At 40.0% G+C, this 14,936-nt stretch overlaps 1 protein-coding gene across 3 annotated transcripts in view; it reads left to right on the forward strand.

The window, feature by feature from the left end:
• The window catches only part of LOC100555316 (kazal-type serine protease inhibitor domain-containing protein 1), a 32,219-nt gene that overhangs the window by 531 nt on the left and 16,752 nt on the right, over positions 1-14,936 (forward strand). The window lies entirely within an intron of this gene.

Raw genomic sequence — 14,936 nt, forward strand, 5'->3', positions numbered from 1 at the left:
AGAAAGGGAGATACATAGGATCCTTCTGTTTGTTGGATTCCTATTCCATTGTAACTTTGCATGTACCTTTTCCTGGAATACATGTGCTGTACAGTCAGAAGGAGCAGCCATGGCTCAGCGGGTTAAACCGCTGTGCTGCTGGACTTGCTGACCGAAAGGTCAGGGGTTTGAATCCAGGGAGTGGGGTGAGCTTCCACTGTTAGCCCCAGCTTCTGCCAACCTAGCAGTTTGAAAACATGCAAATGTGAGTAGATCAATAGGTACCGTTCCGGTGGGAAGGTAATGGCCCTCCATGCAGTCGTGCCAGCCACATGATCTTAGAGTTGTCTACAAACAACTTCAGCTCTTCAACTTAGAAATGGAGATGAGCACCAGCCCCCAGAGTTGGACACAACTAAACTTAATGTCAAGGAAAATGCTTTACCTTTATATGAGTCTACTCTGCCAGTTCAGAACAGATAATCTGCATTTTTTATACAGTATCAATGTGGATGGGGCCTAAGATGGATGAAACAATATGTAGAGTTTTTAGCAGGTAAACAAATCACGAGGAACCCACTCTGGCAAGGGCTGCTATCTATGTTACAACCTAATCTGGATCAAACCTCCTGGGACCTTTGAAGAAAAGTGTTCACTTACATAAATGGAAACTTTTCTTCCAATGCAAATAGCAGATGCACTACCAAGATTCCTTTCTAGATTGAGGCTACAATCTAAAAGCAAAGGGTAAACCCCATGCTTCGCTTTCATCACCTTCTTAATCCAGGTTGGGTCTTTTGCCCTTTACTCTGACATATGGGATTCAATTTGGACCAAATCTCCCAGACTTGTGCTTTATTTATTCATTTTTTTCATAGACTCATACAGCCATCGATTCCAATCCTATGCCATTGAGGAAAACAGCACTCTTGAGAGGCTGTCATCAAACCTCCTTATAAAGACTGCCAAAAAAAGAAGACCCCATTATTCCACTATTGAACTATAATCAGGAAGTTTCCCTTAATGTTCAGATGGAAACTTTTCTTGCAATGTATTAGGTTTTTTTAAATTTTATTGCTCCTTTTGGTAATTAAAAAAAGTTATTCCCTCCACTGCTGATAATATGAATACAGGGAGTTCATGATATCAGTGGAGTTTGGTCCCAAGAGTCTCCTGTGGCTATCAAAATCTGTGGATGCTCAAACCCTATTGTATAAAATGGCATTGTAAAATGGTGTCTTTTGGATGGAAAATTCAAAGTTTGCTTTAGAAAAGGTAATATTCTCAAGTCGTGGAGGGTTCAGTCTATGGATGCAGAAACTGTGGCTATGGAAGGCTGGCTGTACTTCTTATAGAGGTTCACTATTTGTCTTGCATGAAGCCATTGGAGCAGTCCTACTTTGCTATGCAGATGCTCCTATATCCAAAATGGATTGTTGAGGCTCAATGCCCCAAAATCTCTAGTTTAAATTTCCAATCAGACACTAGAAACAAGGAGATTAGAATACAATAGTTTAATCTACAGAGTAACACTAAGGGATGGGTGCAAGAAAGTGCTCCATTTGACTGTTCTGCATCATGGGTTTTATAGCTGATCATAGTAGATTGAAGTAAACAACACGCATGCACACAAACCAAACCCCTTCCCCTTTCTTTCACTTTTCCCTCCCAGCTCTGTCCTTCAATTCGGCTTCTGCCTGTTGCAAAGCAATCCTGTTTTCCATAACTTCTCCAGCACTTCCTCCCCCCATCTCTTCCAGGTCATTCTGATTTTTCTTTACCTTCTACACACTTGGTCTGGCAATGCTGTCTTTCTGCTCTTTTCACTCCGTCCTCTCCTCTTTTCAACCCATTCTCAGAACTTCCTTCTTATAAAATTCACACTTGTAAAAATTTAGTTTCTTGGATATTGGTAAGATGCAAGAATCTCAGTCCATTTTAGAAAACAGGATCGCAAGCATCACATATATCTCTCAAATGAGAAAAGAGTTTTGACCTTTGCATTTAATAATCTATTAGATAAATGGTATCAACATTCAAGCAACATTTTGAGCATTGTGTACTAAATGAATGACCCTGTGTCTCCTAATGTGAAAGAAGGTAGATTGCACTGCTTGAGTTCAAAGGTTTAGGTAGATTGATAGAGTGCCGCTGTTGGCCAAGAATGTTTCCCAGTCTCTTATGGAGATGACAGTTTTCCATGGCAGATTTGGGTTGATGCAAGGCGCCTGAGAAGGTTTCCCTATGACACCTGCCAAGTGCATCTAGCGGGCGCTTACCATATGATTGATTAAAGTTACTCCAGGCTCCTTGCTCTCTGAAATGAGCACAACATATGAAACATTATGGATTTTTCTTTAATAACATTTTATTGAGCCATTTCTCCCACAGTCCATTGCAAAGGATCAAAACCGCATATTCATAAATCATACATTTTATAAAGTGCAACATTTCAGGAAATGACTTCAAAACAGAACTAGCAATTGTAAGGTGAATGAGCACACATGCTAGTAATGAAATGTTGGTTTGAAGATTTTGACATTTAGAAAAAAAACCCTAGAAAATGTAATAAAGAATTGTACTCTTTCAAAAACATGGATACATGGTGTCATGTCTTTTAGATCCCAAACAAAAGATGATGCCTATGTTCTACCTCACAATTTCTTTGAATAGTGCAGGAAAAGTGACTTAGGATTCATATTTATGTTCTAATTTTTGGTCTATAATTATTGTATACTGTTGGAAGGACACTCAGCTCAGAGATATAATGCATTATCTGCATGCTAATGGACCCCAGATTTAGACCATAACATCAGCAGAGGTCTGAGGACCATACACACCCCAACTAGGGAAAGCTGCATGATCCCAATGAACCCCCTACTTTTAAAAGTTTTAAAATGTTATCTGTAACACAACTTATGTGCAAACATCTTCAAAGACACGAAGTTGCTTTTATAAAAATTAGAAAAAAAATTAGGGAAGGATGGAATTACACTGCTAATGGGAAGTAATGTTGTGGGACTATAGATCAGCAATTGCAGTTGCATGGTGAATGGAGAGGAGTGATAGCAAAGGTTGCCATTCTGGTAAGTTGCTTGCATGAATGCCATGGGATAGCAGCTTTTGGCAATAAAATCCTATATCAATTGATGGCTGAAATGGTGTTGGGGATTTACATATGCATAAACATGCTACACCAGCCATAGGCAAACTTTGGCCCTCCAGGTGTTTTGGACTTCAACTTCCAGAAATCCCAGCCAGTTTACCGGCTGTTAGGAATTATGGGTCTCTTAAGTCCCAAACACCTTGAAGGCCAAAGTTTGCCCATGCATTTTCTAAACAGTAATCCTGTCCCAATCCTCTAATCACTACGTACTGGGAAGCAGCTGCTGCAATTGTCCAGGGTCTGTTCCTTTGTCAATTAGGAAGCAGCCGACTGATGTTCTCACATCCTCCTATGAACTATCTCCAGTGCAATAGGCAGAAACAGAATCCCTTTGCAATTTTCCTTCATGTTGAAGTTCACTCACGTGAAGTTCACTCCTGAGCAAAAGGAGAGCAGACCTCTTTTTTTTGCAGTGGCTGCTTTTCAGTAAGTGGCCAAAATTCCACATTCACTGTCACTATGTAGCACCTAAACCCAGATTACATTTTACCACAATGCCAAACAGTCAACAGCATGCGCTATATATGTTTAATTATCAGTAATAATTATGTGCTTTCTTCAGTGTTTAAAAGTCCATCCTCAGCCCCTGTAGGGGTACCATATTTTGAAAAACAAAAAAGAGGACACATTTCCCAGCGGACTACTTCAAACCATCACCATGACTACTCTCACTTCAAAAAAAAAACCCTACTGTATAAACTCTGATGCCATGTTCCCTTGTGTCCAATAAGGTTTACTCCCAGCAGTTAAATGTCTTTAGAACAGCAGCCTCTAATGCTTGTTTTATCATCAGATTTACTGAACCTTTTTATCACCACTTACCACAGGTGAAAAAAATGGTTTATCAGTGCTTTTGTGAATACAAGCAAAAGCCCTGCATATGATGTGTGTCTTCAGACTTATGGCAAACCTAAGGTGAACCAATCAATAACACGGGGAGAATGGTGATATGTTTCTACACCACAAGAAAGAAGAGCGCTTCCACACGTGTTAGCAAACCTTTTATTCAGAACTAATAATATGTATGTGTGATATGAAACAATCAGTTCAAAGCAGATAATTTGAAATCAGATACTGGATTATATGGCAGTGTAGATCCAGCTAGAGTGGGAGTCCAGTGAGATTCTAGTTTACTAAGGTAAAGGTAAAGGTTTCCCCTGACATTAAGTCTAGTCGTGTCCGACTCTGGGGGTTGGTGCTCATTTCCATTTCTAAGCCAAAGAGCTGGCATTGTCCAAAAACACCTCCAAGGTCATGTGGCTGGCATGACTGCATGGAATGTCATTACCTTCCTGCAGGAGCAGTACCTATTGATCTACTCACATTTGCATGTTTTCGAACTGCTAGGTTGGCTGAAACTGGGGCTAACAGCAGGAGCTCACCAAGCTCCCTGGATTCGAACTGCTAATCTTTCAGTCAGCAAGTTCAGCAGCTCAGCAGTTTAATCAGCTGTGCCACCAGGTGGCCTAGTTTACTAAAAAAAAGGTAAAGGTTTCCCATGATGTTAAGTCCAGTCATGCCTGACTCTGGGGGTTGGTGCTCATCTCCATTTCTAAGCCGAAGAGCCGGCGTTGTCCGTAGACACCTCCAAGGTCATGTGGCCGGCATGACTGCATGGAGCGCCCTTACCTGCCCGCCGGAGCGGTACCTATTGATCTACTCACACTGGCATGTTTTCGAACTGCTCAGTTGGCAGAAGCTGGAGCAACAGCAGGCGCTTACTCCTCTCCCGGGATTTGAACCTGGGACCTTTTGGTCTGCAAGTTCAGCAGCTCAGTGCTTTAACACACTTCGCCATCATACTATCTATCACAATATGAAGCATATACTATTTTGTAAACAAAATTAGTAACTGGCAGGGAAAATGCTTGTGCCATTTTAAATCCCTTATAGGCTCAATAATGTGAGTCTCCAGGAACAAACACTCACCTGTTATCTCTGCCCCTTCACGGCTGCAAGAAAACCCACATACCAACTTTTGTGATAGTGATGAAGTGCCAACAGGAGCCTCAGGGAGCTTGATTTTAATATTCATTGACAAGAAAGAGCTTAGCTTACGCTTTGTATTTTTTCTGAAGAGAATTCTACATGTGGCTCTCATAATTGTTTGAAAACATAGTGCCACACTTAAATGCTTCCATCTGTTGACATGGTGCTCATGCATTTTTCATAAAAGATGAAGCCCAACCAACAGACTCTTGCTGGGGTGGTAGCAGCAATATTTGTCTTTTCTTTCCCATACAGAATTAAACATGACAGCCCGAGGAGACTAATTTTATGTAAATCAAATATGTATTGATGAGGTAAATTTATAATAAAGCCAATACGTTCTGCTGAATCATATATGCATTAGATACTTTACTGTTGTTGAAGATTGGAGAGGAAGGGAGAATGCCCACAGAGAAATTTCTCAGCATTGTGTTGTTGAAGGCTTTTATGGCCTGAATCATTGGGTTGCTGTGAGTTTTCTGGGCTGACGTTTCACCCAGACATGAATTCCAGACATGAAACAATCAGGGCCAGCTAACACCTCCCTGCAAAGGATTCCCTTAGACAGGAGCTGTCCCTCAGACAGTTAAAATATCCTAAATATGCATGATACCATAATAAAGCTGATTTTTGCATTACCATGGGCTACAATTATATTATTTGAAATGAAACTTCCCATGCATATTTTGACTATGAAAATATACTGTATAAAATGAATATAGCCCAAGGAATAAAGTCTCCAAATATTTTAGGTCTGACTTTTTGAAACTGCGATGTGAGCAATATGGGAGCTTTGAAATACTGAAGCAGTCCCAGAGAAGCCAAACCACATATTACACTGGATATTTCTGTGTACAGTCAGCCATCCACTTTAACTGGGCTTAAGAGTCCAGTGAAAGGGAAAAAAAGGTCAATAAATAAATTGCTATTTTTTAGCTAAGAGAAAATCTCTCCAGGAATTTCTAGGTCTTCCAGCACAACTCTATGCTCAGTTTCCAGTGGAAGCTGACCACAGTATTGCATTCTAATCAAAACCATAAATGTTCAAATCTGCAAAATCAAGACTGCAAATATTAGGGGGGAAGGCTGTTTTTTATTTTCACTGACATGGGCCTTTTTGTACCATTTAATGATTTCAGTTGAGGTACTTGTAGCACCCTTTTCTAAATAGGGGAGAAAAGATCTGCGGGGAGGGCAATTTAGATCACAGAAATGGCACCATAGGGAAGAATTAAAAATATTCCCCCATCTCATCTATGCTGCTGATCTAAGCCAACTCAGGGGTCCTTGGTGACTACTTGCACATAAAAATAAATATTTTGGGAAATATAATACAGTTTGTGTTTCTAATTATGTGTGTTTTGTGCTCTGTGTTTTTAATCTGAACGGTTGTTATTGTTTTCTACTGTCTTTTGTGTTGCATTTGTTTGTGAGCTGGCCAAATAATATCTGTAATGCATAACGTTCTGCAACAGAGCTAGAAGCCAAAGATTAAAGATGGTTGGACCTAAAATAGCAGAATATGCCATTATTTTTTTCTAAACATGTCCTACAAAAGAGGATATGTGCATGGACACATTTTCAAGAAGTGCTTTCAGTCTGAGATTCTCACTCTGGTCCCTTCTACTCTGCCATATAAACCCAATTATCTGCTTTGAATGGGATTATATGGCAGTGTAGACTCAGATAATCCAATTTAAAGCAGGTAATGTGGATTATTTGATTGGATAATCTGGATTATATGACAGTGTAGAAGGCAACTCAGTTATGATTACGGGATACAACCTTTCCCATTATGACACCTTCCTTCACACAGAAGTGTGATACATCAATCCAGTATTCCATCTTCCCATGCTACAGAAAAATGAAATCCTCTTCTCTATCAATTAGCAATATTAGCATAGCCATACTTAATAATGTTCCCTCCCGGTAATTGCATGCCTTTCTAAGGCCCCTTCTACACTGCCATATAAAATCCAGATTATCTGCTATGAACTGGGTTATATGGCAACGCAGACTAATATAATTCAGTTCACAGCAGATAATCCAGATTTTATATGACAGCGTAGATGGAGCCTAAGAGTTTGGGTATAGCACATACTCATGCAATTTCATGTATTTACCATGACTTCTCTCTTCCTGCATCAGTTAGTCTGTTTGTCCTCCATTTTGTAGTTTGCAGTTTTTATCATATACGCTTAGAGAACGCAGGTATATGTTACAGTGTCTTGCGCTGTGAGATGCTATGAAGCCTATAGCATTTGCAAGTAAACATACTTTATGTTATTGTGTGTAAGCTGCTCCAAGTCCCTCCGGGAGATGGTGGTGGGATACAAATAAATTATTATTATTATTATTATTATTATTATTATTATTATTATTATTATTATTATGTGTTTTTGCCAAAGAAATCTTAGCCTTCTTTATTTCTCTGTTACACCCTTATAGTGGTATTTGTTATGTGATTTCAGCATCTGCAAGAACCATGGGTTCAGGAACCCAGTGTGTCTAGCTAATCCACAGGGCACAGACATAGCTGGCAAAAGCAGAGGTTTATTCTCACTGACCAGAGAGGATGTCAGTGGAGAAAGGACTCCAAAGTCCTGCCACATGCAATAGTGAACACTGAGCATTTTTATTTCATTCTTCAGCTATTCAAGAAACCTGCCCCAGCTCCTGATTGGCTGAAAAACTGTCTGGTTAGGATCTGTGCTCTGAGTGGCTAAGGGCTCCATCAGATGTCTTTGCTGGTTGGTTCTTGGTGGTGGCGGGAAACTCAGTAAGCAGTCATTGGAGTGTTGGAAGTCTCAGTCCATTTTAGTGATCTGCCTCTAAGAGGGACAAGATTGAAAGGAATGCCGTGTGGCAATATACAAAGATCATTGTCAGAGATAGCCCCAATCTTATTCATGAGAGCAGGAAATGGATCCCGGGATCTCTGATGTGCACACTTTGAGTAAATTCCCTTCGTCGAGTAATTCACTGTGAAGGGATTATGGGTATAACCAGACAACAGTCCAGGAACAGTTATACAAAAGTTTAATATGAGACAATAAGTCACAGCTCACTGGGTTTTGTAGAGATTAAGTTTCAATTCTATCTATCTATCTATCTATCTGTCTATCTAGTAATCATAATTTTAGGGCCTGACTTCTCATAATTTTAGGGCCTGACCTCATAATTTTGGGACCTGACTTGGCCACGGTGGTCCACGCTCTTGTTACATCCCGTTTAGATTACTGCAACACGCTCTACGTGAGGTTGCCTTTGAAGACAGCCCGGAAGCTCCAGCTAGTACAATGGGCAGCAGCCAGACTTATAACTGGAGCAGTGTACAGGGAGCATACTACTCCTCTATTGCGACAACTCCACTGGCTGCCATTATGCTACCGAACCCAATTCAAAGTGCTGGTCTTGACCTATAAAGCCCTAAACGGTTTTGGTCCAACTTACCTGTCCAAATGTATCTCCTCCTATGAGCCTACAAGAACCTTAAGATCATCTGGGGAGGCCCTGCTCTCGGTTCCACCTGCCTCGAAAGCCTGGCTGGTGGGGACGAGAGACAGGGCCTTCTCAGTGGTGACTCCTCGGCTGTGGAACTCCCTCCCCTGTGGCATCCGGCAGGCTCCATCTCTTCTGGGTTTTAGAAAGAAACTAAAGACCTGGCTATGTGCCCAAGCGTTTAACAAATAGGTTTTTATAGCTTCGTCACGGTCTAGATTAAGGATTATGAGCAAGGTCTTTGGACGAATGGATTTATGCATTTCATATGTTTTAAGTTTCATATACTGTCTCATGTGTTTTAATCCTTAATATAAATTGTTTTAATTGCTTTGTGTTTTATTGGATTATATTGTTGTTTTATTTGCATTGAATTTTTTGCTAGGTATGTAAGCCGTCTTGAGTCCCTTCGGGTGAGAAAGGCGGGATAGAAATGATGTAAATAAAATAAAATAATAAATAAATATCATAGTACTGGTATAAGACTAGTTGTTGCTCACCTGCTTGTGAATATGAGCATTACTCTCCTTGTGAGACACCCTAAAGCCTCCTACATGATTGTTAAATGCTCTTATAAACAAAGTAGGGCCTGCTTTGTTACTGCCCCTTAGCAAATGTTCCTATTGCCTTTTTTTGCTCTCTCTGTGTGAATGCATTTTAAAAACATCTCACTGTTCTGCTCCGCTTTGGGGCATTGTTCTGATTGATATGCACAAATTGGTCTATTTTTGTTGTTGTCACTTTTAGTATTTTTGTATTGCATTAAACTGAAAGAACTCTATCTCTCAAGTGCCCTGGAGTGTATTTGGGTATTTGCATTACGATCGTTTGCTTAGCTTCCCAGGCAGAAATTGTTTCATAACTGAAATTTCTTGTGACAACTGTCTTTAGAAGGGAAACAGCAACTTTCTCAAATAAAAGTCACTTTGCATTGTTATCCCTAGCTGTAATGCTTCCCCATCAGAATATTTGCAAAGCCATTTTGCTTAAGAACAGCGGTGCCTTTAAGTAAATTGTTTAGGAAATTGTATTTTTATTCATATCCTGCCTTTCAGTCATCTCTCAGTATTCTATTAAGGTTTGCATTCTGCTGCATTATTCTACTTGACTTGGTAATGCATGGCATATGATGATGAAATTGTCTTTTGACAAAAAATGTCTTTGAAGTATAAATTAGTGTCAGGTGTTGTTGATTGTAGAGAAGGCAAGCATAAAAATAATAAATAAATAAATAAATCTCCAGTCATAAGTAGTTCAGGACTTTGTGCTGAATTTGAATAAGTTTAGGATGAACAGAGCTTTGGCAGTGAATCAATCAAACAAATCAGGGGGAAAACATAGGCAAAAATAGGACAAATACAATGTGTTGTCGAAGGCTTTCATGGCCAGGATCACTGGGTTGCTGTGAGTTTTCCGGGTTGTATAGCTGTGTTCTAAAAGCATTCTCTTCTGACGTTTTGCCCACATCTATGGCAAGCATCCTCAGAGGAAGCCAGGTCTGTTGGAAACTAGGCAAATGGCTTTTATGTATCTGTGGAATGTCCAGGGTGGGAGAAAAAACTCTTGTTTGTTTGAGGCAAGTGTGAATGTTGCAGCCAGGCTTTGAAGCTGCAAGGCTATTCAATGCTAATCAAGGTGGCCAACTGCAACATTCACACTTGCCTCAAAGAGACAAGAGTTCTTTCTCCCATTCTGGACGTTGCAAAGATATATAGACCCTACTTGCCTAGTTTCCAGCAGACCTCACAACCTCTGAGGATGCCTGCCATAGATGTGTGCAAAACATCAGGAGAGAATGCTTCTGGAACAAGGCCATACAACCGAGAAAACTCACAGGAACCCAGGACAAATACAGTTTAACCTTCTGGTTGTAGACATAAAATCCACCCCACCCCAGTGTAGAATCACTAAGCACAATATATATTTCTATTCTTTATAATATTTATAGCTCAAACATCTTCTTATTTCTTTGTGTAATATCTTTAGGGCAGACATGATAGTCCAAGCTCAGAAATGTTACTTTAAAACCCACAATAGGGTTGCTGTAAGTTGGAATCGACTTCAAAATATAAACAAACAAATAAACAAAATAACCACAAAGAACATTTACACTTTTGCTTGTAAACTAGTAATTGTCTTGAGACCTCAGAGAAAAAAACAACAACAACAACGGTGAGGATAAATGAGAGACGAATCAGAAGTGATTGGATACCCATTAAACATTCTCTGAGGAGCCGGTGTATTTACAGGCAGCTTTTTCATGCCAATTTTACTTTGAAGATACATAAATTTTGTAATTCTCATCATTAGTAGTATAAGCATGGTAAAGTATAAGTTAATTCTACAGTAATGTGATTATTAAAACCATTAGTCAAAGCCAAGGGATCCATAATTAACTTATTCTCCAGCATCAAGTAAATGATTCTACTGTGTGCTTTAAGGAAGCAATTGTTCACTGTTATGCAAAATACACCAGAGCTATTAGACTATAAAGCTCTGCAATCTTATAATTAAATTATAAATTTTACATATTTTAATAATCTGCTCTATATATTTTAATTGTTTTCAGCATCTTACTAGTAAAAAGAGAGAATGACAATTTGGCTTTCCTGCCTCCCAGCCAAAGTAGAATAGTTCAACATGCTGTAAAATCAACTCATAATCTAACCATGGAGGGAAGTGAATGTTAATAGTTAAGACAGGGTTCAGATCCTCTTTATGCTCTGCTAAAAATCTCAGCTCTGCTAAAATCACAGGTTCGGTGCTTGGTGTGTCTAGCTCCAAAGACTGGATGAAACACAGACAGTTTGAAGGCAAAAGGAACAGAGGCTTTTTATTCACTTTGGCCAAAGTGGATTCCAGCAGAGTCTGTGCTCTAAAGATTGGCATAACTCAATGCAAACTTACAGCAGTTTGAAACAAAAGACTTTGCTGCCCGGAAGCTGATTGACAGCCTGGGGCGGGCTAGAATCCACGGGCTGGATGGCCAGGACACATCATCTGCTGTTTTGCTGATTGGTCTCTGGGTTTGGCGGGAACTTTATTAAATTGTCATTGCTCAGTTTGGAGTTTTGTGGTTATTGCTTGTTCCGCCTCTCATGAAGCGAGGGAAGAGAAAGAATGTGAGCAAGGTTTGAGCTAATGAGTGCTAATGATGGCATTTTCCCAGCCTAGGTGAGGACAATGGTCCGTGCTGGAGAAATAATGGGTGGCCATGGGTATTAGCCAGGGTGAATGGGTTCCCAGGAGGACAGAGGCAAGGTGTTAGGCAACTTCCATTATGCTTGCAGCCTGAAAGGTGATAGGATTTTCCTATGTTTCCCCTTGGTGAGTGTATGAGTGCTTGTGAAACTTGTATGTTCAGGCTAAAAGTCATATGTGGAGGTTAGCCCAAATTAGGTTTCTGGGGCCCCTTCCACACAGCTGAATAAAATCCCACGTTATATGCTTTGTACTGGGATATATGGCAGTGTGGACTCAGATATTCCACTTCAAAGCAGATATTGTGGGTTATTCTACCTTGATATTCTGGGTTATATGGCTGTGTGGAAAGGCCCTGGGTGAAAGGTTGCCTTGGATTTGGCTATCGAGACCTTTCCATGACTGTGGGCTTTGGGGTCCTCTATGAGGTCCTGGGGTTTCGATAACATATTTGAAGCAAAATCAACTGATTGCACATGTACAGTAACATTGCTTCCTCTTATTTTGCTATTTTTGAAATAAAGTTTGTATTTGGAAACACAACTTTATTGCACACTTATTATCAGAAAAAATGATAACTCATTACAGTACAACCTTCACATCTGTGGGACCAGGATCCATAGTTTCATTCATCTACATCTGGCAAAATAAGTCTTCTGTAGGCATTTTCTAGGTTCTACAGTACACCTCTGTGGTATTCAGGGCCGGTCCAACATGGCACGCCAATTACGCCTCCGAGTTGGGCGCACGTCGACGGGGGGCGCTCTCGGGCAAAACATGTGCCTTGGCAGCTCTCCGTGCGCCCCGAACCCTCCATGCCTTTTTCCAGCTGATTTTGACATTTTTGTCCCTGAGTGGGATTCGAACTTGCAGTCTCCTGGTTCTGAGTGTGGTGCTCTTTCTGGGAGCCACCGACTGCCCTTTAACAATAGCAATCCGGAACTTATACTTATTCGCTCTTTGTAATCATTTATCTTTTCCCTTTATCTTCTAAGAATAAGAATAATAAAACTTTATTTATTTATTTATTATTACGATATAATACTGATAATAATGCAATTTAATAATTTTAATTATATGTTATATATTAAATGTAATATTACTAATAATATTACAATGTAATGATTTAGTACAATATAGTAATTTAATACTATTATTTTACTATGCTAATAATATAATGTATTGTATGTGAATGTAATTTGTAAGCTGCTCTGAGTCCCCTTTGGGGTGAGAAGGGCAGCATATAAATGTAGTAAATAAATAAATCGAGCTGTCAAGCCTTGCCTTCTCTGGCAAAACATTTCCAACTGATTTTGACATTTTTGTCCCTGAGCAGGATTCGAACTCGCAGCCTCCTGGTTCTGAGTGTGGCGTGCTCTCTCTGGGAGCCACCGACTGCCCTATAACAAAAGCAATTCAGAACTCATACTTATTCACTCTTTTGCAATCAGTTCATCTTTTCCCTCTATCGGGGCCATCCTGGCCCCGCGCCTTCCCAAACTTGGGGACATTCCTTCCTTCATCCCTCTCTTTAGAGTCTCCCAGGATTTATGTGCCAAGGAGTCTGGCTTGCTAGGGTACTTTGGGAAACTACATCTCTCATGTATATAAAATTGCCCTAAAAGCGTTTCTGTTTATGTGTTCCTACTTGCCCATGTGTTATGTTGCCTCATTATGTTTCTGAGACCCCATCCCCTTCCCTTTGGCGGGAAACGGTGTTTCTGACCCCAAAGAAGGCCTGCATCCCACATAATCATATAGCCTGTGGGGACGAAATCAAGCTGGGAATTTCCTCATCATGTATAATTATGTGAGAGGCAGTCATAGGGAGGAGGGAGCAAGCTTGTTATCTTCTGCCTTGGAGACTAGAACGTGGAAGAATGGCTTCAAATAAATAACCCACATTACCTGCTTTGAACTGGGATATATGGCAGTAAGGACTCAGACAATCCAGTTCAAAGCAGGTAATGTGGGTTATCCTACCTTGATATCCTGGGTTATAGAGCTGTGTGGAAGGGCCCAAATTCTTTCTCCTTCTCTGCCAAATAATGCTGGAAAGTGTCCAGAGGAGGGCCACATCTATGGCAGGCATCCTCAGAGGTTGTGAGGTCTGTTGGAAACTAAGCAAGTGGGGTTTGTACATCTTTGTTGAGAGGTGTTAGCTGGCCCTGATTGTTTCATGTTTGGAATTCCCCTGTTTTTGAGTGTTCTTTTTTTACTGTCCTGATTTTATTTATTTATTTATTTATTTCCCATACTTCTGTCCCGCCCTTCTCACTCGAAGAGGACTCAGGGTGGCCTCACAATTGGCAACAATTCGATGGCCGACATACAAATTCCAATAATATAATGACAATTAAACTCAAACATTAAAACAAAAACTACTAAAAACAACAATTACAACCACATAAGTTCAAAATCATAGTCCAGAATCAGTCCAGTGGTCAATACTTAAAAAGTCCTCAATTATTGCACTGCTAGGAATAATGCTCAATAACCATAACCATGTCTAGCAAGGCTATTCTATGCTAATCAAGGTGATCAACTGCAGTTATTCATACTTGCCCTTCATATTATCCAACATTTTTGCTTATCCAATGCTCTGCTGGCCCGTTCATGTGGTTTGGTGTGTGTGTGTGGGGGGGGGGCACCAAAATTTCTATTCGCTTACACTTGAAAATTATCTTGGGCCGGCTCTGGTGGTATTCTTGGATCAAAGTTCTTCATTTCAGTAGCATTTATTATTATCTGTGGTTCTGCATATTCATCCAATCTTGGAACATAACCTCCATGGATATAGGGGTCACACTGTACAGGAAAACCAATAATTTGTGGTGATGTTAACAGTTGCAGTGATTTATAAAGTTGTTGAAGTACACTGGAGAGCATACAGCATCTAGATAATATTAGGGATAGTGAACACTCCTATTGTAATTTTGGAAAGGTGGAGGGGTTCTTTGGAAAGGTGGAGGGGTTAAGATCTGTGATTTATTTTTAGTTTTTGAAAACACCAGATATTGGTAAAGTATGTAAGAGCAGAATTCTTCTTTTTATTTTCTTTTACAGAAATGTACATATAGTGTTTTTCTTTGCTTTTGTG

The sequence above is a fragment of the Anolis carolinensis genome, chromosome 1, assembly GCF_035594765.1.
Source record: "Anolis carolinensis isolate JA03-04 chromosome 1, rAnoCar3.1.pri, whole genome shotgun sequence".
Lineage (NCBI taxonomy): Eukaryota > Metazoa > Chordata > Lepidosauria > Squamata > Dactyloidae > Anolis > Anolis carolinensis.